This window comes from Giraffa tippelskirchi, chromosome 2, assembly GCF_054371585.1.
Source record: "Giraffa tippelskirchi isolate mGirTip1 chromosome 2, T2T-mGirTip1v1.2.pri, whole genome shotgun sequence".
Classification (NCBI taxonomy): Eukaryota; Metazoa; Chordata; class Mammalia; order Artiodactyla; family Giraffidae; genus Giraffa; species Giraffa tippelskirchi.
The window spans coordinates 7,572,949-7,597,555 of NC_137276.1; the positions used below are offsets into that span (position 1 = coordinate 7,572,949).

The 24,607-nt window shown below is 45.9% G+C and overlaps 2 long non-coding RNA genes across 2 annotated transcripts; one reads left to right on the forward strand and one right to left on the reverse strand.

Annotated features, from left to right (window-relative positions):
* Positions 1 to 299: 299 nt before the first annotated feature.
* Positions 300 to 6,304, reverse strand: LOC145523470 (uncharacterized). Its single transcript, XR_014066594.1, has 2 exons — positions 3,904 to 6,304; positions 300 to 1,487 (listed from the first exon to the last, which is right to left on the reverse strand). It is a non-coding gene; the product is annotated as an uncharacterized LOC145523470 (long non-coding RNA).
* LOC145523474 (uncharacterized) lies at positions 306 to 5,461 on the forward strand. Its single transcript, XR_014066595.1, has 2 exons — positions 306 to 3,070; positions 3,377 to 5,461. It is a non-coding gene; the product is annotated as an uncharacterized LOC145523474 (long non-coding RNA).
* Positions 6,305 to 24,607: the final 18,303 nt, after the last annotated feature.

Sequence of the window (24,607 nt, forward strand, 5' to 3'; positions counted from 1 at the left end):
GAGAATATCTCTAGAAAAATTTCTGGAAGTTAAATTGCTCAGTCTAAGGATATATGCACTTTAATTCTAATTGGTTTTGCCAGACTGCCCTCCATAGAGATGGTAAAGTCTACAATCCCACCTTGATTTGAGTGCCATTTCCCTTAATCTCATTAATGTGCTGTATCAGTGAGCTTTTTCATCTTAGTCTAATGGGGAAAAGCACTACATCCCATTGTGTTTTAATTTTCATTTCCCAAAGTGAAGCTTTTGAAACATGTTTTTGTGTTTAATATTCGGGAACAACATGAGCAATAAACTAGGTAATAACGGATTATAATTAAAAGACTGAAATAGCCAGGAGTCCATATTCATAAACATGATTAACTGAATAAGGGGAAGAGAGGTGACAACTCTTCCTTACAGAAGCATCTCAATCAATAAATGTTGAAGGAATGGGAGACTGATAATAGGTGATCAGCATTGAAACATCACAATGAGGCTTCCCTGGCAGTCAGGTAGGTAAGACTCCATGCTACCAATCCAGGGGGTCTGGGTAAGACCCCTGGTCAGGAAACTAGATCCCACATGCCACAACTAAGAATTTGCATGCCACAACTAACAGTTACCATGCTGAAACAAAGACCTGAAGCAGCCAAATAAATAATAAAAAACCCAACATCACAGTAATAACTGCTACAGGTAAAATTCACTGATAGATGTTGAAATTAGTGGGTAAAAGTTTAAGAGCAAATAGGATATTTACATAGTCTCAAAAATATCTCACCCAAAATAATAACTTCAGAAGGGAAAATAGTAACTTTACAGTGATGAAACAGCAGATACCTCTTTAGCCAAGCATTCAAGGTTAATATATCAACATCACGGAGTCCTGATGTTGCACCGAGAAGGTACCTCACTCTTCAGTCTAATCAGGGGGAAATACCAGACAAACCAAACGGAGGGACATTCTACAAAATATCTAGTCAGTACTCTTTTAAAATGTCCAGTTCAGTTCATTTCAGTTGCTCAGTTGTGACCGACTCTTTGCGACCCCATGGACTGCAGCACACCAGTCCTCCCTGTTCATCATCAACTCCCCGAGTTTACCCAAACTCATGTCCATTGAGTTGGTGATGCCACCCAACCGTCTCATCCTCTGTCATCCCTTTCTCCTCCCACTTTCAATCTTTCCCAGCATCAGGGTCTTTTCAAATGAATCAGTTCTTCACATCAGGTGGCCAAACTATTGGAGTTTCAGCTTCAACATCAGTCCTTCCAATGAATGTTCAGGACTGATTTCCTTTAGGATGGTACTGGTTGTTTCTCCTTGTAGTCCAAGCAACTCTCAGGAGTCTTCTCCAACACCACAGTTCAAAAGCATCAATTCTTTGGTGCTCAGCTTTCTTTATGGCCCAGCTCTCACATCCATACATGCCCAGGGCATGGAAGACAAGGAAAGACTGAAGAATTGTCACAGATGGGAAGAAACGAAAGAGACATGACAACTAAATGCAAAGAGGGGTCCGGAATTGGATCAAAAAAAAGGACATTAGTGGAAAAAGTAATGAAACACAAATAAACTCTGTATTCAGTTAATACAGAGTACAGTATTGTACTGTACAGGTATAGTATTATACCAAAGTTAACTCTTAGTTTTGATAACTGTACTATGGTTATGTAAGATGTTAATATTAGAGGAATTTGGGTGAAGAGTACATGCAAACTGTATTATCTTTGCAACTCTTCTGCAAGACTACAATTATCTCAAAATAAGACTCTGTAATTTTTTAATTAATTTTTTTTCCCATGCACACAGCATGTGGGATCTTACTTTCCCCAGGGATTGAACCTGTGGCCCCTACAAAACACAGATCCTTAACCACTGAACTGCCAGGGAAGTCTTGAGTTTGTTTTAAAAAGATATTTTTATTCTTTTTACTGTAAACTTCCCACTCATGTATTGTACATTGATTTTTTAATTGTATTTTTGTGTTTTACATAAAGACTTCTAGGAATTCTTTCACACATTAGAGGAAATGGACTTTTGTCATACATGCTACAAATACTTTTTTTCTGTCATTTGTCTCTGATTTTTGTTTATGGTAAGTTTTAAGGCCAAAAAATTGTTTCATTTTTACATGGATGCATTGATTAGCTTTTCCTTTATGGTTTCTGTGTCATATCTAGAAAGTTTTCCCCCCCTTGAAAAGTGCTCTAATATTTTTGTGGTTTTATTTTTTGACATTTAAAATCTTTTCCCTTCTGGAATTTTTTTTTGGCTACCTAATTTTTTCAATATTGTTTTCTAAACTCTCCACCTTTTTCTCACTGATTGAAACCCTACCTATATTATGCACATAATCATTCTATATGCTAATTTTTTTTAAGTTACACAAACTGCTTCTGAGGTTTCTATAAATAAACATTCAAGAATAGTCTGGAAAATTCAGAGAAGGAAGTATTAGGAGGGCAGAACTAACCTAACCAGGTATTAAAATGTATTACAAAACTAGTAATTCTAATAATTTGTTTACTAGGCTGTGAGCTTATTGACTGAAGGGTTGATTCATCTCTGTGCACAGCACAATCCTGGTGAGAACAGGGACTCAATAAATGTTTGTTGAATGACTAACTGAGTGAATAAATGAATGAGTGACATGATTAGGAGAGATGAAAGAAATGATGTTGTCAAGAGCTTCCTCTGTCTCAGGTGCTTTACATGTGTTCTCCTTTTATCTCCCTTTTTTTTTTTCTTTTTTTACTGCCAGTCTACTCCTGACCAAATAGGCTCAGATTTGTTGGGCCAGGATACTCAGCTGGTAATGAGGGGGTGAAGCTAAGATTTGGGCTTGACTGATTGCCCACCAAGCTCCCCAGAGCCTTGGAGAGGCCTCATCTGTGGCTTCCACTAGCCTGGCCCGGGCCTAACTAAAGCCAGGGCCTGTTTGGGGCTGGGCCCGCACCTCCAAGGGCTTCCCTGATGGCTCAATAGTAAAGAATCTGCCTGTAATGCAGGAGACGCAGGGGATTCCAGTTCAGTCCCTGGGTGGGGAAGATTCCCTGGAGGAGGAAATGGCAACCCACTCCAGTATTCTTGCCTGGGAAACTCCCATGGACAGAGGAGCCTGGCGGGCTACAGTCCATGGGGTCGCACAGAGTTGGCAGGACTGAGAAGGCACACAGGCAGGCAGGCCCCACTTCCGAAGCTGCCGCCCACCCTGCTGCAGAGTGTGACTTGGGCAAACTCTGCTGACAGACAGGGACTGGATCCTCACCCAGGAGCCTGAGGCCCCAGCTGTCAAGGGGAGTAGCAGCCATGCCCCAGGTGTGTGTGCATGCCAAGTCACTTCAGTCGTGTCCAATTCTTTGTGACTGTAGGACTATAGCCTGCCAGGCTCCTCTGTCCATGGGATTCTCCAAGCAAGAATACTGGAGAGGGTTGCCATGCCCTTCTCCAGGGGATCTTCCCGACCCAGGGATCATACCCTCATCCCTTACATCTCCTGCGTTGGCAGGCAGGTTCTCTACCACTAGCGCCACCTGGGAAGCTCCATGCCCCAAGGGGACTCAGGAATTTCTGTGGCTGCACAGAAACCTCACGGGTCAGTTCTGGGAGTCACAAGACACCAGGTCTCACATGGGCATGGACTAGGGCTGGGCAGGTGGGGCTCTAACCTAAGCCCAACTGCTGTGCGTATTGAGCAAACCTTTCCCCTCTCTGAGCCTCATCTATACAGTGGGGATGTTTTTCTTTATTAGGTAAAATTTACAAACTGTTGAGACTTAGAAAACTTATGGTTAGACTTAGAACTTATGGTTACTGGCTGGGTGGGGGCACTCGGGGAAAGGCATAGTTGGGGAGTTTGGGAGCAACAAATACACACTGCTACATTTAAAACGGATAACCAACCAAGGACCTACCGTACAGCAGACAGAACTTGGCTCAATGTTATGTGGCAGCCTGGATGGGAGGGGAGGTTTGAGAAGAATGGATTAGTATATATATATGGCTGAGTCCCTTTGCTGTGGGACTGCTGAGGAGCCTGCTGGGCTGCAGTCCATAGGGTCGCTAAGCGTCGGACATGACTGAGTGACTTCACTTTCACTTTCACTTTGCTGTCCACCTGAAACTATCACAACATGATTATTCGGCTATACTTCAATACAAAATAAGAAGTTAAAAACTTTTTTACAAACTAGGAAATGCACAGACTTTTCAGCACAGTCCAGTAAGTTTTGATAAAGTAGAACCAAAACCTGAATCAAGATACGGGACATTTCCATCGCTGCAGAGAATTCTCTCAGTCAGTTCCTTGACCCTCAACCCCTTAGTGCCTTCTTGGACTTCCTATTAATGGAATCATGTAATATGTACTCTTTTGTGTCTGGATTCTTTCAGCATAACACATTTTCCAGATTCATCCACGTTGTTGCATGCGTCAGCCCTATCGTGTGAACATACCACCCATATTCACCCATCCGCCCAACTATGGACCCCTGTGTTGTTTCTCGGTGGTGATTATGTTGAAGTTTTGGAGGATACATATTTCCTTTTCTGTCGTGTAAACACTTATGTGATGCAGAAATAGGCTGCTCATCCCTCCTGTGAGAGAACACGCTGCTGGGGGCCCAGACGGCCGACATCCCAGCGCTGCTCCTCTGAACCCACCTCCCCCAGCTGCTCCCAGCCAGTGACCCAGCACAGAAGGTGAGGGGTGACTCATGTCTGCCCATTCCTGCAGGAGGTGGGGTTCCCCTGGGCCCTGGGGTTCAGGGCCTCCCCTTCAGCCTGGCTCAGCCTCTTCTAAAGCTGCACCAAGGTCTGAGGCTTTCCTGAGCTCTATGGGCTTCAGTGTGTCCCCTCAAATCCGTACGTTGGAGTCCTGACCCCTGTACCCCAGAATGTGACTGTATTTGGCGACAGGGCCTTTCAAGAGGTGATTAAGTTAAAATAAGGTTGTTAACTTGGACCCTAATCCGATCTGCCTGGTACCTTCATAAGAAAAGGCGATTAGGACATAGATACCCACACACACAGGAAAAACCCCGTGAGGACAGAGCAAAAAGGGGCCACCTGCAAGCCCAGGAGAAGGGGCTCGGAAGGAACCCAGACTGCCAACACACTGAGCGTGGACTAGCAGCCTCCAGAACTGGGAGCAGAACTCTGCTGTTGAGCCCATGGTCTGTGGCATTTGGTCTGGGCAGCTGGAAGATGCCACCCAACCTTCCTCCCGGCCCCTCTCTGTGCTCAAGGCGGCAGGCTTCCTCCCCCTCATCCTTGCAATAAATCTCTGCAGGTCTGACCCTGTTCTGAGTCTGCTTCTGACACAACCTGCCAGAAGCGCCACCCACGTCTGGAGGAGGTCGAGGAGCGCGGCAGAGCCTGGCACAGAGCGGGGCCTCTGCCTGGCAGGGTCAGCGAGGTTCTGGACCAGCAGGGCGGGGAGGTGGTCCCTGATGCTCCCTTGCAGACTGGAGATGAGGCCAGATCCCTCCTCTGGGGCTGAGGCAGTGCGCCCCCTGGAGGGGCAGGAAGGCCCTGATTCGGGGGTCTCCTCCCCTCAGCCCGGGATTTGCCCTGGCAGCCAACGGGGCAAGAGCAGCAATTGCAGAGTGGGGAGGGGCCTTCGAGGGGAGGAGTCTCTGAAACGTGGGGAAACTGAGGCCAGGGTGGCGGCTCTGTGATCTACGTCGTCAGGCACACACACCCCCACCCAGCCTTGGCTGACATTTGGTCAGAAAGGACACCCCCAGCGACACTGCCAGCTTGAGTTTGAGGTGGCCCCGTAGGTGTGCTCAGCTCCGTGCCCACGGCCAGGCTGCTTGAGCGAGGCCTCACCCCCACCCGCAGGCCTTGGCTCTGAAGGCTGGGGGCGGGGGGCTTGTCCCCAGGCAGGAAGGGGAGATGGCGGGTGGGCGCCGACCAGCAGGCTCTGCGGGGCTGGCTCAGGGCTTCTCTGAGCTGCTGAGCCGGGAGAGAAAGGAGGAGAAGCAGCCGCCGCCCCCAGCGGGGTCCTCAGGGGCCTCGCTCTCAGGAGGCCCGGGCAGGCAGGAGGGGCGAGGTCTGAGGGGCTTCGTGGGAGAGAGGAAGGAAGCGGGGAGGAGGGAAGGGAGGAAGGGAAACGCTGACAAACCACCTAGCTCTTACAGGCTGTGAAGCGCTTTCCCACACCTTCGCTTTTTGATCTCCCAGCCGCCCCGTGAGGAAGGCAGATGATGATCCCTGTTTAGCCGGGCCCCTGGGAGGGAAGGCTTGGCAGCCTGTGCGCTCACAGGGCGTCCCCTCAGGCCTTCAGGCTCCGGCCTCCGCCTCGCCCGGTTCCGACCCGGCCTCCGTCACACGCACCCCGCCCCCACCCCACCCCCACGTGGGCTCTGCTCACCCCTGCGGGCTTGCTGGGAGCCCCCGGTCCCTACAGCCCACATTTATCGGCCAGGCTTCACAACCCTGGGGTCCCGGGCCGGCCCCAGCTTGACAGAGGAGCCCGGAACACCACGGGCTCTGAGACATTTCTGAGCTGGTTTGCCCCCAGCATCTCGCAGCAGCTCCGGGGGACCATGGTTTCCAGGGCTGTGGCTTCCTGTCTTACCCTGGCCCCTGGTTCAACACCCCCTTGAGTCCCCACTACGCATCAGGTGTTCTGCTGGGTCCTAGGAGCCTGTGGAGACCAAGACCAGGGTCCTGCTGTGCGGGAGGCCCAGGACCACCACATTGCTCCCCTCATTGGGCAGTCTTATCCAGACAGACTGCCCTGGTTGACCCTTGAATAACGCGGGTTTGAACTGCAAGAGTCCACTTACATGCAGATTCTTTTCAATAAATACATTGGCAATTGTTCTGGAGCTGTGTGACCATTTGAAAAAACTTAGACAAACAGCCTAGCCTAGAAATATAAAAAAAATTAAGAAAAAGTTAGCTAGGTCATGAATGCATAACATATATGTAGATACTAGTCTATCCTTACATAGGCAGAAGGTAAGTGATATTCCATAGAAGATTAATATTGTGTCAGTTTTCTTACTATTTTATAGCTTGACTTTTCAAGAATTACCTTTTCAAGAATTATCCTGCAGTATGCCTCTCTTGTAATTGGAGAAACTATTTACCAGTCTGTTGTCTCAGATAAGTGGTTTTTTAAAAAACATGTAACAATGTTTCTAATATTATATTATGAATGTCACTGTCATACTGCATGCTTTAAAATTTTTATAACAAGGCATTCGTTAGTGTATCAGTTCAGTTCAATTCAGTCGCTCAGTCGTGTCTGACTCTTTGCGACCCCATGAATCGCAGCACGCCAGGCCTCCCTGTCCATCACCAACTCCCGGAGTTTACCCAAACCCATGTCCATCGAGTGAGTGATGCCATCCAACCATCTCATCCTCTGTCGTCCCCTTCTCCTCCTGCCCCCAATCCTTCCCAGCATTAGGGTCTTTTCCAATGAGGCAACTCTTCGCATGACGTGGCCAAAGTATTGGAGTTTCAGCTTCCACATCAGTCCTTCCAATGAACACCCAGGACTGATCTCCTTTAGGATGGACTGGTTGGATCTCCCTGCAGTCCAAAGGACTCTCAAGAGTCTTCTCCAACGCCACAGTTCAAAAGCATCAATTCTTCAGTGCTCAGCTTTCTTCACCGTCCAACTCTCACATCCACACATGACCACTGGAAAAACCATAGCCTTGACTAGATGGACCTTTGTTGGCAAAGTAATGTCTCTGCTTTTAAATAAGCTATCTAGGTTGGTCATAACCTTCCTTCCAAGGAGTAAGCGTCTTTTAATTTCATGGCTGCAATCACCATCAGCAGTGATTTTGGACCCCCCAAAAATAAAGTCTGACACTGTTTCCGCTGTTTCCCAATCTATTTGCCATGAAGTGATGGGACCGGATGCCATGATCTTAGTTTTCTGAACTTTGAGCTTTAAGTAAACTTTTTCACTCTCCTCCTTCACCTTCATCAAGAGGCTCTTTAGTTCTTCTTCACTTTCTGCCACAAGGGTGGTGTCATCTGCATATCTGAGGTTATTGATATTTCTCCCAGCAATCTTGATTCCAGCTTGTGTTTCTTCCAGCCCAGCGTTTCTCATGATGTACTCTGCATATAAATTAAATAAGCAGGGTGACAATACACAGCCTTGACGTACTCCTTTTCCTATTTGGAACCAGTCTGTTGTTCCATGTCCAGTTCTAACTGTCGCTTCCTGACCTGCATACAGGTTTCTCAAGAGACAGGTCAGATGGTCTGGTATTCCCATCTCTGTCAGAATTTTCTACCGTTTATTGTGATCCACACAGTCAAAGGCTTTGACGTAGTCAATAAAGCAGAAATAGATGTTTTTTTGGAACTCTCTTGCTTTTTCGACGATCCAGCAGATGTCGGCAATTTGATCTCTTGTTCCTCTGCCTTTTCTTTTTTTTTTTTTTTTTTCATGTTGAAATACTCTTCCATTCCTGGGGTAAATCCCACATGGTCACGAGGTATACTCCTTTTAATATTCTTACTGAATTGTGTTTGCTCGAATTTTGTTGAGGATGTTTGTATATCAATATTTATAAGAAGTATTATCTGTAGCTTCCTTGTGATATCTTAGTCTGGCATTGATATCAGTGTAACATGGCCTCATCAGAAGAAAGACCAGCTTGAACATCTGGAAGTTCACGGTTCACGTATTGCTGAAGCCTGGCTTGGAGAATTTTGAGCATTACTTTACTAGCGTGTGAGATGAGTGCAATTGTGCGGTAGTTTGAGCATTCTTTGGCATTGCCTTTCTTTGGGATTGGAATGAAAACTGACCTTTTCCAGTCCTGTGGCCACTGCTGAGTTTTCCAGATTTGCTGACATATTGAGTGCAGCACTTTCACAGCATCATCTTTCAGGATTTGAAATAGCTCTACTGGAATTCCATCACCTCCACTAGCTTTGTTCATAGTGATGCTTCCTAAGGCCCCCTTGACTTCACATTCCAGGATGTCTGGCTCTAGGTGAGTGATCACACCATCGTGATTATCTGGGTCGTGAAGATCTTTTTTGTACAGTTCTTCTGTGTCTTCTTGCCACCTCTTCTTAATATCTTCTGCTTCTGTTAGGTCCATACCATTTCTGTCCTTTATCGAGCCCATCTTTGCATGAAATGTTCCCTTGTTATCTCTAATTTTCTTGAAGAGATCTCTAGTCTTTCCCAATCTGTTGTTTTCCTCTATTTCTTTACACTGATCGCTGAGGAAGGCTTTCTTATCTCTCCTTGCTGTTCTTTGGAACTCTGCATTCAGATGGGAATCTTTCCTTTTCTCCTTTGCCTTTCACTTCTCTTCTTTTCCCAGCTATTTGTAAGGCCTCCTCAGACAGCCATTTTGCTTTTTTGCATTTCTTTTCCATGGGGATGGTCTTGATCCCTGTCTCCTGTACAGTGTCACGAACCTCCGTCCATAGTTCATCAGGCACTCTATCAGATCTAGTCCCTTAAATCTATTTGTCACTTCCACTGTATAATCATAAGGGATTTGATTTAGGTCATACCTGAATGGTCTAGTGGTTTTCCCTACTTTCTTCAATTTAAGTCTGAATTTGGCAATAAGGAGTTCATGATCTGAGCCATAGTCTGCTCCTGGTCTTGTTTTTGCTGACTGTATAGAGCTTCTCCATCTGTGGCTGCAAAGAATATAATCAATCTGATTTTGACGTTGACTATCTGGTGATGTCCATGTGTAGAGTCTTTTCTTGTGTTGTTGGAAGAGGGTGTTTGCTATGACTGTGGACCAATCACATTGCTGCATTTTCATTATCAGTGCAGGAACTGTTGGACATCTAAATAAATTTGAATTTCTTTTTCACAGTATCTTTTCATTTTTGATGTCTAGTATTAGTAACATGTGTAATGTGTACCTTGTTTTGTATCATATAAGACAATTTTGACGTAGGTACTGATCCAGCTTGTAAACAGATGACATAAACTTACCGTGTCGATAAATACACTACAGTGCTGCAAGTGTATTTTCTTTCATGATTTTTTCAATATTTACTTTTCTCTAGCTTACTTTATTGCAAGAATACAATATATAATCCATCGGTGACAGCAGGCATGCGTGCTCATTCATGTCCAACTCTCTGCAACCGCATGCACTGTAACCCTTCAGGTTCCCCTGTCCGTGGAACTTTTCAGAATCCTGGAATGGGTTGCCATTTCCTACTCCGGGAGGTCTTTTAGACCCAGGGATCAAATCCTAGCCTCTTATTTCTCCTACATCGGCAAGTAGATTCTTTACCTCGGCACCATCTGGGAAGCCCATATAATCCACATAAATACAAAATATATGTTAATTGGCTGTTTATATTATCAGTAAGATTTCTGATCAGCAGCAGGCTGTTAGTTAAGTTTGGAAGGAGTCCAAATTTATATGTGGGCTTCCCCAATGGCTCAGCTGGTAAAGCGGGTAAAGAATCTGCCTGCAATGCAGGAGACACAGGAGAGGTGGGTTCAATACCTGGGTCAGAAGATCCTCTGGAGAAGGAAAGGAAAACTACTCTAGTATTCTTGCCGGAAAAATCCCACGGAGAGAAGCCTGGTGGGCTTCCAAAGGGTCGCAAAGAGTCAGACACAACCGAGCAACTGAGCACACACAAGCACAGTTATGTGTGGACTTTTGACTGCGGGGGTGGGAAGGGTCAGTGCCCCCAACACCTGCATTTTTCCAGAGTTGACTGTATTTTGACAGATACTGTCACTGCCTTGAGACAAAGGACCAAGCAGACTTAGATTCCCAAGCAGGTGGGAAGGGAAAGTTCTGAAGCAGGGAGTTTTCCAGCCTGTTCCAAGTCCTGCCACCTAAAAGCCTGGCCAGGCACTTCTGCAGACAGAGGAGAGGTGCCAGAGGTAGAGACCAGACCGGACCTTACCCTCCCCCTCCCTCCTAACCAAGGTTACTAGTGGTCATGTGGTTATGCTGACACCAAAGATTCCTAAATCTAGAATTAAGGACTAAGAGGAAATGCATGAGCATATTAAGAGTGTTTGTGTTTGGGAAGAATCTATAAGTGATTTCTTTTCTATTTCTTTGAATTTTTCTAATTTAATGCATGCGTATTTCTTTTATCATAAAAAAGCTTAAAGCTGTACTCTCTTAGGTATATGACATTCAGTTCAGTTCAATTCAGTCGCTCAGTCGTGTCTGACTCTTTGCGACCCCATGAATCGCAGCACGCCAGGCCTCCCTGTCCATCACCAACTCCCGGAGTTTACCCAAACCCATGTCCATCGAGTGAGTGATGCCATCCAACCATCTCATCCTCTGTCGTCCCCTTCTCCTCCTGCCCCCAATCCTTCCCAGCATTAGGGTCTTTTCCAATGAGGCAACTCATTGCGTGAGGTGGCCAAAGTATTGGAGTTTCAGCTTCAACATCAGTCCTTCCAGTGAACAACCAGGACTGATCTCCTTTAGGATGGACTGGTTGGATCTTCTTGCAGTCCAAGGGACTCTCAAGAATCTTCTCCAACACCACAGTTTAAAAGCATCAATTCTTCTGTCCTTAGCTTTCTTTATAGTCCAACTCTCACATCCATACATGACCACTGGAAAAATCATAGCCTTGACTAGATGGACCTTTGTTGGCAAAGTAATGTCTCTGCTTTTAAATATGCTATCTAGGTTGGTCATAACCTTTCTTCCAAGGAGTAAGCATCTTTTAATTTCATGGCTGCAATCACCATCTGCAGTGATTTTATGACATTAGAAACATGATTTTCCAACTTTTCTCCTTTTATCTCAATATTCTACCAGTGTTTAGCCGATGTAGTTTTTAACCAACTAGTCATACCACATTTGTTTCATTTGCTAATATTCTTTAGGAAGTGTTCTTAAACTCCTTGTCTTTTATTTAGCAATCTTTAAAAGCTTCATATATCAAAATGACACATGTTTACTATTGTAAAAAATAAAGAAACATTCCAAGAAGAATGTGAGAATTGTTCCAAAATTCCAGAGATAACCTCAATGATCATTTTGGCAAATATCTTCGGTTTGAATAAATCCAGTCATTTTTAAATTGATTTTATTATTTTTTAATGAATTGTTTTTGAATTGTTATATAGTCACAAGGTTCAAAATCAAATTTCAAAATATGCAAAAGAAGGTAGGTGCGAAACATAAAAGGTATATCTTTGTTAACAATAGATCTTGTTGCATCTCAGTAAGTACATGGATATTTCTGGTTCTTTAGAAGGGTGGGACCGTATTCCCCAGCACGGAGGTACCATAATTTATTTAATGCATCCTGGCTGAAGGTCATTTTGCTGAAATAGTTTTACCACTCTCTGTGAAAGCCCACAGCAGAAGAGGAGCTCTCTGAAGTACGCCTTGAAGCCTTTGCTTTTATTTTTCTATTTTTTGGCTGCACCATGGGGCTTGCAGGATCCCAGTTCCCAGATCAGGAATTGAACCTGTGTCCCCTGCTGTGAAAGTGCAGTGGCCTAACTACTGGATCACCAGGGAAGTCCCAGAGGCTTTTGCTTTTAAACTGGCCTGAATGGGAACCTCTCTCGGTCCAATTCAGCCCCCGATTTGCTTCATCATGCCTGGCCTCCTGCATTTTAATGAAATGCTATCTTTTATAGGACCTTCATATCTGTTTTCGAATGTTTGAGCAATAAGTTGGCAAGAAAGGAAAAGTTCAGGGTCTACACACATCAAAGGTTTTTTCCTGTCCCAATGCCTTGCCTCCCCATGAGGTCATGGCCCTTACCCTGTAAGACCCAATGAGCAGCCCCTCTCACTGGCCTTGCAGATGGTAAAGAGACACTTGCATCTTGCAAGTTCATGACAAATGAGATGGGGGAAAAAAATCAAGTTGGGCCTGTGTGTGCCTGAAATCGTTCAGACATCTAGCACATTAGTAATGACCTTCTTTGGAATGCTGGCTCCTCTTTTTCAAAAGAGGAATCGTTGGCATGTGATGTTGTAGTTCTGTCCTTTCTTTACCACCACCCACTCCCGGAAGTAGCAATCTCAAGCCTGTTCCCTTGGCTAAATATTTCTTCCTTTCTTCCTCAAGGGCGCATGTATCCACACACATTTGTCTTTAGGGGCTACTCCCACGTCGGGACTGGATTGATAGGGTTTGTTGTTGTTGCTCAGTTGCTCAGTTGCGTCTAACTCTTTGCAATCCCATGGACTGCAGCATGCCAGCCTTCCCTGTCCTTCACTATCTCCCCGAGTTTGCTCAAACTCGTGTCCAGTGAGTTGGTGATTCCATCTAACCATCTCACCCTCTGTCGCCCCCTTCTTGTCCTGCCCTCAATCTTTCCCAGCATCAGGGTCTTTTCCAGTGAGGTGGCTCTTCTAATCAGGTGGCCAGAGTACTGGAGCTTTAGCTTCATCATCAGTCCTTCCAGTGAATATTTAGGATTGATCTCCTTGAGGATTGACTGGTTTGATCTTGCAGTCCAAGGGACTCTCAAGAGTCTTCTCCAACACCACAGTTCAAAAGCGTCAGTTCTTCGGCACTCAGCCTTCTTTATTATCCAACTCTCACATCTGTATGTGACTACTGGAAAAACCATAGCTTTGACTAGATGGACCTTTGTCGGTAAAGTGATGTCTCTGCTTTTTAATATGCTGTCTAGGTCTGTCAGAGCTCTTCTTCCAAGGAGCAAGCGTCTTTTAATTTCACGTCTGTAGTCACCCTTCACGGTGATTTTGGAGCCCAAGAAAATAAAATCTGCCACTGTTTCCATTTCCATCCTTGTCATTTTGGCCTGAAGTGATGGGACCGGATTGGGATTCGGAAAGATCCAATGAGAAAATAAGAATGATAATGTGCACAAAGATTCCTTGAACTTTCTGGAGCTGATAGAAGAACTGAAGGGGCCTTGGATGCCAGACAAGGTCTCCCACGAGGCTATCAGGGGAGAAGTGCCCTCAAGTCCATGGGCAGGACCAAGGGCAGGGATACAGCTCAGCAACAAGGGCCCAGCCGAGGGATAGGAGGTGGCAGCCACACATCCACACTGCCGACATCAGCAAAGTACTCATGATCCCATCACTCACACTTCCCATCCAGGCAGCAGGCGTTTTTCAGAACAATCTCTTTCAGAGTCGCAAGGAGAAGGACAGTGCATGGGTGATCCACCCATTTTAGAGGAAACTGAATGCTCAGGGCACACCTTTTAGGAAGGCAGTGAAACAGGACTCGGGGGACACCTGGCCTGGGGAGGGGACAGCGTGCTGCTCTGGGGAAGGTCATTTCCCAGCTTGGATCACCTTGTGTTTCTCAGGGTGCCCCATGATTTGGATTGAACAACAGAGTGGTTAACAACACAGGCTTAGAGCCAAGCTGTCAAGTTCAAGTCCTGACTCCACCCTCCACTTAGAAGTCCTGTAGCCTGAATTCTTACCAGTTGCCTAATCTCTCGGTTTCCTTAGCTGTACAGAGAGCTAATGATGGGCTTCCCAGGTGGCTCAGTGGTACAGAATCCTCCTGCCAATGCAGGAGATGCCAGAAATGCAGATTTGATCCCTGGGTTGGGAAAAGCCCCTGGAGGAGGACATGGCAACCCACTCCAGTATTCTTGCCTGGGAAATCCCATGGACAGAGGAGCCTGGTAGGCTACAGTCCATGGGGCTGCAAAGAGTCAGACAGGACTGAACACACACACAAAGCCAATAATAGTAGTTGCCTCTTAGGCTGTTCTGAGGGTTAAATGAGAAAACCACATGCAGCCCGCATCCAGCTCTCCGTAAGGGCTTAACAGACGTTAGCTGTGGTCATCATCCGGAGCGCACACCCGGGACTGGCCAGACCTGTCGTCATTACAGCATGGCAGGCTCTGAAGCGGGCACAGATCTCAGGTCAGGGTGCTTTGCAGCCCAGAGTGCTTCGCTATCCCTCCAGATGCAGAATGTCGGAGCTAGAGGGCCTTGGTGGTAAGAGAGTCATTTCCTAGGCAGGTTGATAAGAAGTCTAGGGGTCCCCAAGGAGAGAGGGGTCTGGAATTCTCAAGGAGGAAGAAAGGACAAACTTTTTTTTCTTTCCCTCTACATTCCTTAGGATTATATAATAATTGTGTATCCTGCCTGAGGACAGTCTCTGGATTAAACCTTCTGGCTAATTCTGTTATCTTAAAATGTAAATTACGGGAATGGGTCTATCTTTACAAGGATTATATAACAATAATGTATCCTGCCTGAGGACAGTCTCTGGATTAAACCTTCTGGCTAATCCTGTTATTTTAAAATGTAAATTATGGGAGTAGGTCTGGTGAGGTCTTTACAACCTCCAGACATTCTTTTGATTCATTGGAGAGTATATAACTCCACTGCTAACACTAGCAAGGGGGTACTCTTTCTGCCCCCTTCTGATGTCTATGTCAGAAGCTTTCTCTATCTCTTTTATACTTTAATAAAACTTTATTACACAAAAGCTCTGAGCAATCAAGCCTCGTCTCTGGCCCCGGATTGAATTCTTCTCCTCTGGAGGCCAAGAATCCCGATGTCTTTTCATGATTCAGCAACAAACCTTTCAGTGGTCAGCTGGCCAGGAGATCAGAAGAGACTGAAGAGCTTAAAAAGCCAACAGACCCACAAGCTCTCCAGGTGCTCCTGATGGGTGGCCAGGCTCGTGGATGACAAATTTAATCCCCTCCCTTCACAGCCGGGGGACTGAAAGTGCAGGGCAGGGCAGCGGCCAGTCCCAGGTCCCGTGGCCGGTCAGTGGCCAGACTGGGGCTGCAATCCTGTCCTCAGAGCCCCCAGGTCTCTCCTTTCCCATGGGGGCTCCCAGCAGCCATGAGGCCATGTGGGAAAACCAACAGAGAATGCCTCATGTCTTTGAAGCCTGTTTTTTAAGCCCAGAAGGTAGACTAGTGCATTTCCTGTCAATATATTTAAACAATATATTTAAAGCAAGGATTTCCCTGGCGTCCAGCAGTTAAGACTCCATGCTTCCACTGAAGGGGGCATGGGTTCAATCCCCGGTTGGGCAGGGCCTGTATGCCATATGGTGCGGCCAAATAAAAGATTAAAAGAAAGCAAACTTCATGATGTTCGGTGTACCTGAATCTGAGTGGGAGCCTTTACCTGACTCATGGACGGAGGACCCACTGGTCGGTGGGCTGCATAGAGAACTGTTTAATTTAGAGGACCCTTTCTCTGCTAATCAGGAGGAAGTATGTTCAGCCGTCTGTTTAATAATTCGCTCTTTTCAGAGGATAAATATCAGTCTGTCGTTTTGAAAGGGAACATATGGGCGTCAAATGACCACCATTTTCTCTTAATGGCAGACATGTGTTCATGAATATGTAAACGCCCAGAGGTGAGGCTGGAAAGCTCTGCTCTCACTGGGCTGGATTTTGTAGAAACAGTCTTTGCAGGAGGACCAGATGGCGTTTGGGCTTCCAGAGACTGAGGGTCAGAGGGGCAGCCTTCACTCCCCTCTCCTCACCCTCCAGGGGCAGCCCCAGGGAGGGGCCTTGTTGTCTGACTTCTGTGCTCGCAGGCTTCCCCAGGAGGAGCGGTCAGGGAGATTCACGCAGGCTTCAGTGTGGGGATGTTCCTCACCCGTGTTGTTATTAAGTCACTAGGTCGTGTCTGACTCTTTGCGACCCCATGGACTGCAGCACACCAGACTTCCCTGCCCATCATTACTAGCTCCTGGAGTTTGCTTAAATTCATGTCCATTGAGTCAATGATGTCATCCAAACATTGTCTGACTCTTTGCAACCCCATGGACAGCAGCATGCCAGGCTTCCCTGCCCATCACTACTAGCTCCTGGAGTTTGCTTAAATTCATGTCCATTGAGTGGATGATGTCATCCAATCATCTCGTCCTCTGTCATCCCCTTCTCCTGCCCTCAGTCTTCCCCAGCAACAGGGTCATTTTCAACGAGTCATCTCTTGGCATCAGGCGGCCAAAGTACTGGAGCTTCAGCTCAGCCACGTGGGCCTCACTGTCATCACCATGGAGTGTAGATGATGCCACCGGTGTGACATGGGTAAAGTGCTCAGACCCTGGCAGACAGTGAGCGTGCCATGGGTGACGGTGGCTGTGGGCACCCAGCCCGGACTCCACCCACCATCCTGACCTGGTTTGAGTGGAGATGCTGGCTCATTGCCACACTGTGCTCTACAGAGGGAATGCAGAGGAGGGCCACACCACAGAGTGGCCAGGGCCCCCTATCTGCCACCCCATCATTACCCACCCAGGCGTTCCCCCCAGCCTGGACCAAGGTGCCCTGGGCCCCTTCGGCCTCAGTGGGCTGCACACATGGACCACTTGCCACGATCACCCAGTGTGCTCTTTAACTCTGCCAGTGGCCCCAGCCCCACTCCGGACCAGTTAGATGAGAGCCCCAGCGGCGGGGCCTAGGTACTACTGATACCCCCTAGGGGATCAAACATTGCTGCCAGGGTGGAGAAGCACTGACACAGCTGATGTGGAAACATATGCTAAGATCATGGCGTCCGGTCCCATCACTTGATGGCAAATAGATGGGGAAAAAATGGAAACAGTGACAGATTTTATTTTCTTGGGATCCAAAACCACTGGGGACAATGACTGCAGCCATGAAATTAAAAGACGCTTGCTCCTTGGAAGAAAAGCTATGACAAACCTAGACAGTGTTTTAAAAAGCAGAGACATCACTTTGCTGACAAAGGTCTGCAAGGAGTCGGACATGATTGAGTGACTGAACAAATATGTGAAATAGATAGCCAGTGGGAATTTGCTGTATGACTCAGGGAGCTCAAACTGGGGCTCTGTGACAACCTAGACGAAGAGGTAGGAGGTGGAAGGGAGGTTCAAGAGGGAGGGAATTAATGTATACCTATGGCTGAGTCAGTAGATGTATGGCAGAAATCAACACAATATTGTAAAACGATTATCTTTCAATTAAAAATAAATAATAAAAAAAAAAGAGTTGATGGTCTGGACTCACAAGTCCAAGGCCAGTGGTGTTTAGGTGTGAATTCAGCTGTGCCAGTGAGCCCCGTTGCTGCCACATGGACAAGTTACTGGCTGTTACACGAAGATGGGACTTCAAAGCCCAGACAGCAGTGCCGCTACCTGGACTGGACGAGGTGGGACACTGGCCCAGGTGCCTGTTGGGGTCAGAGGTCGCGCGTGCCCTGGGCTGTGATCCTGGTGTGATCCTGGCACAGGCCCACAGGCTGCCTCTGAAAGGATCCTGGTCCAACAGCACACCCACCCATGGCCCAGGAAGGGCATCCCACTGGGGGATGGGACCAGCCTCTTTCTGGCCACGGGGGGAATCACCCAGGCAGCAGCCTCACCCCTTCTACGTCCTTGGTGGTCTGCAAAATGCTAAGGACTGAGGCTCGGTTATTTGAATAATAACAACAGTAGCAACTTCATTGCCATCTCTTCCTTGAGGGCTGCCTCAGGGTCTGGCTCATCCTACCCACTTCACAGCGCTGTGTATGCTCAGTCGTTCAGTCACGTCCAACTCTTCGTAACCCCGTGGACTGTAGCCCGCCAGGCTCCTCTGTCCATGGGATTTCCCAGGCAAGAACACTGGAGTGGGTTACCATGCCCTCCTCCAGGGGATGTTCCCAGCCCAGGGATCGAACCCGTCTCCGGCATTACAGGCAGATTCTTTACCACTGAGCCACCAGGGAAGCCCATCCCTATTTCATAGATAGAGAAATAAACTTGGTAACTAGCTCGAGGTCTAACCATGAGTAAGCTGGCTGAGATAGAATTTACACCCTCGTCTGATGGGCCCAGTTGCCCTTGATCCTTCTACCAAACCCCCTGCCCCCTGCTCCCCAGGGGGAGCTGAGACTTCCGGGTAGACAAGCCCACTGCCCAGACTTGTGTCTTGACAGAACACATGAAGCTGGGGTTCAGGCTTTTCACATTTCATTTGTTCAGTCACTTGAGCAAAGCTCAGTTTAAGAGACTGACAGAGAATTCTGCTTCCAGCAACAAGGCAGGAGCGTTTTCTCCACTGAAAACAACTAGAAAAACTGGGTAAATCTCTCTTTGTCTCTCTCTCCCTCCCTCCCTTCTCTCTCTCCAGGTACATATAGCTTCAACAGAGAATTCTCTCATACAATTTAGGAAAAAGTAACTCCAGTCTTACAAAAAACAAAAAACTGCACTCTTCCAGAGAATAGAAAAAAATGGAACATTGCCCGATTTATCTTGTAGAGCCAACGTGACCTTGATTTCAAAACCGGATGAGGACATGGCAAAATAGGAAGATTACCAGAGTCTCTTTCATGAACGCTGATGCAAAAATCTCTTAGCAAACTAAATCCAGTGATATGTGAAAAGGATAAGATCTGACAAGAATGTTTGCTCTATAAATGATTGTTTTAACGTTCAAAAAAAATCAAGATATTCTACTACATTAAACTAAACAAGGGGTAAAAGCATACACTTTTGATAATATACAATAGTCATTCATAGTAATAAAAAGAAACTCTCAGAAGACTAGGAAAGAAGGTTATAGAAAGGTAAGAAAACTACCTCAGTCTGATAGAATATCTTCAAAAGAGCCTCTTCCTAAATGTGAAATATTGAAAGCCTTCTCCTTGAGATCAGGAATAAGACAGGATGTACTCTATCACTGCTTGTGTTTAACATTATATCATTTTACCAAGGTACCAGCAAGAGCAAAATGTCAAAAGAGGAGTAACTGGTGCAAAGAATGGATAGGAGGAAATAAGGCTGTCATTATTTATAGGATACATGATTGCATGCATAGAAAGTCAAAGTAATGTGTAGATAAACTCTTAGGATGAACAAGTGATTAAGCCAGATTGCTGAGTACAAAGTCTATATCAACAAACACTGGGTTTCCGTATACTAATGACAAACCAGTAAAAAGGAAATTTATAAATATTACTATTTATAATATTATATGTGTTCTTGCACACACCTCTCTACACGTACATATACCCACATTAAACACTTTGGAATAAAGCTAAATGAAAGATATGAGAGATCTCAACACAGAACACAAAGTTTTGAAGGAAATAAATAAGGCCTTAAATAAATGGACAGACATAACTGGCTTATGGATTAGAAAACTCAATATTGTAAAGATGTCAATTCTTCCCAATTGATCTATGGATTCAATGCAATCAAAATCTCAGGGAGATTATTTGAAGACTATGGCAACTGACGATCTGATTCTGAAGTCGGTATGGAAATGCAAAGAGCCAAGAACGGCCACTCACAAAGCTCGAGGAGTCATACTACCAGATAGTAGCAGTTACAGTAAACCTTTGTCACAAAAAAACGGCCACTAGAACAAAAGAGAATTCAGAAACAGACCTGGGTTCCATTTATGACAAATGTGACAATGGGATGCTATGGGGAAAAGGATTATCTTTAACTGGTGCTGAGTCAACTGGATATTCATAGAAAAAAGACAAATTTTGATCCTTAGGTCATAGAACATACAAAAATTTTGACTGTTAATTTATACCCTATGCAAAAATAAAAATGTGAAAGGTAAAACAATAAAGCTTCTAGAGAAAAACTCAGCAGAAACTTTTCATGACATTGTAATAGGGAAAGACTTCTTGGGACTTCCCTGGCATCCCAGCGGTTAGGACTCCATGCTTTAATTGCCAAGGGCTTGAGTTCAATCCCTGGTCTGAGAACTAAGATTCCATAAGCCAAGTGATGTGACCAAAGAAGAAAAAAAAAAGATTTCTTAAACCAAATGCAAGAAGAAACATAAAGGAAAACAATTGGTAAATTAGATTAGATTAAAATTTTAAATTTCTGTTCAGCAAAAAAAAAACAAAACACCTTTAAGAGAGTAAAAAGATAAGCCTTTGAGCTGGAAAAAGAATATCTTTTGGTTACACATATATGTGTGTGTGCACGCATATAATACAGGCCTCCCAGGTGGCTCAGAGGTAAAGAATCTGCCTGTCAAGCAGGAGACACAGATTTAGTCTCTGGGTGGGGAAGATCTCCTGGAGAAGGAAATGGCAACCCACTCCAGAATGCCTGCCTGGGAAATCCCATGGACAGAGAAACCTGGCAGGCTGCAATCATGGGGTCACAAAGAGTCGGACACGACTTAGCAGCTAAACAGCAACACACAGCGTCCATACAACATACATACATGTGTATGTACACACATATGTATTTCACTACTATGTGGAATCGCTGGAGAAGAAAATGGCAACTCACTCCAGTGTTCTTGCCTGGAAAATCCCATAGACAGAGGAGCCTGGCAGGCTACAGCCCATGGGGTCGCGAAGAGTCGGACACCACTGAGTGACTGGACCACCACTATGTGGAGTACATATGAACTCTTAGACAAACCAAAGAAAAAAAAGCAGACAACATAACAGAGACACGGGCTCAAACAAGAACTTCACAAAAGGAGTTATTCCAGTGGCCAATAAACAGAGAAAGGTGCTCAACATCACTAGTTTGCAGGCAAGTGAGACCTCAGTTAGCAATAATCTCACCTTGGATAAAGCTCATTGACTCCGACACTGCCACTGTGCAAAGCTTAAGAATTTTAGGAGAAGGAAACGGCAGCCCACTCCAATATTCTTGCCTGGAAAATCCCATGGTCAGAGAAGCCTGGTGGGCTACAGTCCATGGGGTCGCAAAGAGTCGGACACGACTGAGCGACTTCACTTTCACTTTCATGTATTTTGTGAGTACCAAACTGATAGACAAAAGTGAAAACACTATTTTGACAAACTGAATTGCTAAAGTACTTGTATTTGGGATATATTTGGTTGCTAGGGATTGATTTGTTACTTTGCTTTCTATATTGAAAATACATGTTATTTCATAGAATATTTTTAATTTCTGTCAATAATTTTGGAATATCTTTTCATTGAAACGTTAAAGTTACGGTCATTGTTTGATCTTAGCTATAGTAGAGTGAGCATCTTCATGAATTAGGCTTGAATGTTGATGGTTTTTTGTTTATTATTGTGTTCTTTTTTTTTTATAAATGATATTTTTTTTTATTTTAGTTGGGGGCTAATTGCAATATTGTGGTGGTTTTTGCCATACGTTGACATGAATTGGCCATGGGTTTGCATGTGTTCCCCATCCTGAACCCCCCTCCCACCTCCCTCCCCATCCCATCCCTCTGGGTCATCTGATTGCCCAGGCTCTGAGCATTTGTCTCATGCGTCGAACCTGGAATGGTGTTCTGTTTCACATATGATAATATAGCATTGAAACATGTAAAAAAAAATGAATTTTAAACCACTGTGATTGCCACTCACACTAACCACAATGGCTAAGACATTTTAAACTAACTGTACCAAGCGTGGGTGAGGATGAAGCCCCTGAATTCTCATACCTGGCTGTTGGGACTATGAACTGAGGTGACAACACGGGAAAAGTGTTGGCTCTATCTACCAAAGCTGAACAATTACGCACCCTATGGCCCGCAATTCACTCAGATACATGCCCAAAAGAAATATGGACATAGGTTTACCAAAGCACATGATAATATTCCAACCTGCATCATTTGCTGCCCAACCCCCAGAAAAGTCTCAAACACTTATCCACAGACAGACAATTGCTTTTGCTGCCCTCAACAACATAGATGACTCACAAACATAATGCTGAGTGAAAAAAGCAGATGCATTTATAAACAGAAAAAATTAATTTATGGTGTGTGTTTTAGCTTGGGCTGCTATATAGAACATCATAGGCTGCATGGTCTATAAACATCATAAATATATTCCTCATAGTTCTGGGGGCTTATGTCTGAGATCCTCTTCCTGGTTTGCAATCTCTTGTGTCTCCTTTTCGAAGGACCCTAATTCCATCATGAAGGTTCCACCCTCACGACCTAATCTAATCCTGATCGCTTCTTAAAGGCCCCACCTCTAAATGAGGGTAAGAGTTTCAACATATGAATTCTGAGAGGACACAAACATTCAGTCCACAACAGTAAGTCAGGACCGTGAGAGTAACATGGAAAGGGGACTTGAAGGGGCATTCCAAGGCATGTTTTTTAAATTGAGGTGTAATTGACCTATCACACTATATGAGTTTCAACTGTTCACCATCATGATTCGCTATATATATACATACTGGGAAATGATCACCCCAATATGAGTATTTCTTGACCTTTGTGTTGATTTCACGGTACATTTGCTTTGTGAAAATTCAACAACCACACATTTATAATTGTGTCCTTTTCTGTACACATGTTGTTCAGCTGCTCAGTCATGTCTGACTCTTTGAGACCCCATGAACTGCAGCACACCAGGCTTCCCTGTCCTTCACCATCTCCTGGAGCTTGCTCGAACTCATGTCCATTAAGTGGATGATACTATCCAACCATCTTGTCCTCTGTTGTCTCCTTTGGTTAAAAAATGTAGTCGAACAATAGAGAAGGGAAGGGGAAAGAGGGAGGGGGGTGGAGAATAGAAAACAAGAGACGGAGGGAGGAGAGAAGAGGCCACATCCCTCCCCCAAGGAAATGGGGCTGACAATTCGTCCCACCAGGTCTCCAGGAGCCTCGAGCACAATTTCCCAGCATCGGTTGTGGCAAAGCACACTCAGGCTGGATCTGGTGGGGAACAGATGGTGCAAGAAAGGTGCCAGCGATCTTGCACCATCCCCCTTCTCCTGGGGGCTTGGATGTCACTCAGCCTCACTCGTCACTCTGTGCCCACTCTCCCTGGGTGGGTGGAGAGTTGAGTGCCAAATGCCGTATAAAGAACAGAGATTAATTTGATCCTCCACCTGGGTACCTCTGAGTCGGCAGGCCTAGTGTATGGGCAAATGGGGTGTGTTCATGAGCTGCAGAGATGTGGCTGGCTGACCTCCACACCTTGATCCAACTTTCCAGTCCGAGCTGGGGCAAGGCAGGGGAGTGTGAGGATCAGAAAAGGGCCTCTGGGATGGCAGCTGCCCAGGAGATGTCCCCGGACCCCTGCCCCGCTTTGATCAGGATACCACAAAGGGCACTGCAGGCTGAGCCAAGGACAGCCAAGCTTCCTGAGCTGGGTGCCAAGCCCCACGGGGGCTCCAGAGTGAATGCTCGTCTGTTCTTTGTTTCCTTCAATCTGGGACAAACCTTGCCTGGGACCATCTCTTCTGGTTGACATTTGGAGTCTGCGAAGGTCTGGGGCAGACGCAGCTGAAGGAGGCAGGAGTCCTGGGCTCTGGTTCTTTCAGGGGCTTTGTGGCTGGGGGCAGGTCACACGGCTGCCCTTGCCTCAGTTCCCTCTCCATAAGGGCTGAGCGTCCAGTGCTGTTCAGCATGGTACCTGCTGATCACGCAGCGTGTGGCTGTTTAAATCTAGATTTATATTAGTTAAAATTGAATAACCTTTAAAACTCAGTCCTTTTATTGTGCCAGCCCACAATGTGGCAAGTGGCTGCTGTATTGAACAGTGGGGGTGTAGAGCATTTACATCGTCAGAGCATTTACATTGTCACAGAAAGTTCTATTGGACAGGGTTGGGTGAGACCAAAGAACCCACCTGCAATGCAGGAGACTCAGATTTCATCCCCAAGTTGGGAAGCTCCCCTGGAGGAGGACATGGCAACCCACTCCAGTATTCTTGCCTGGAGAATCCCATGGACAGAGGAGCCTGGGTCATTCCACAGGGTCACAAAGAGTCGGACATGGCTGAAGGTGACTGAGCATGCTTGGGT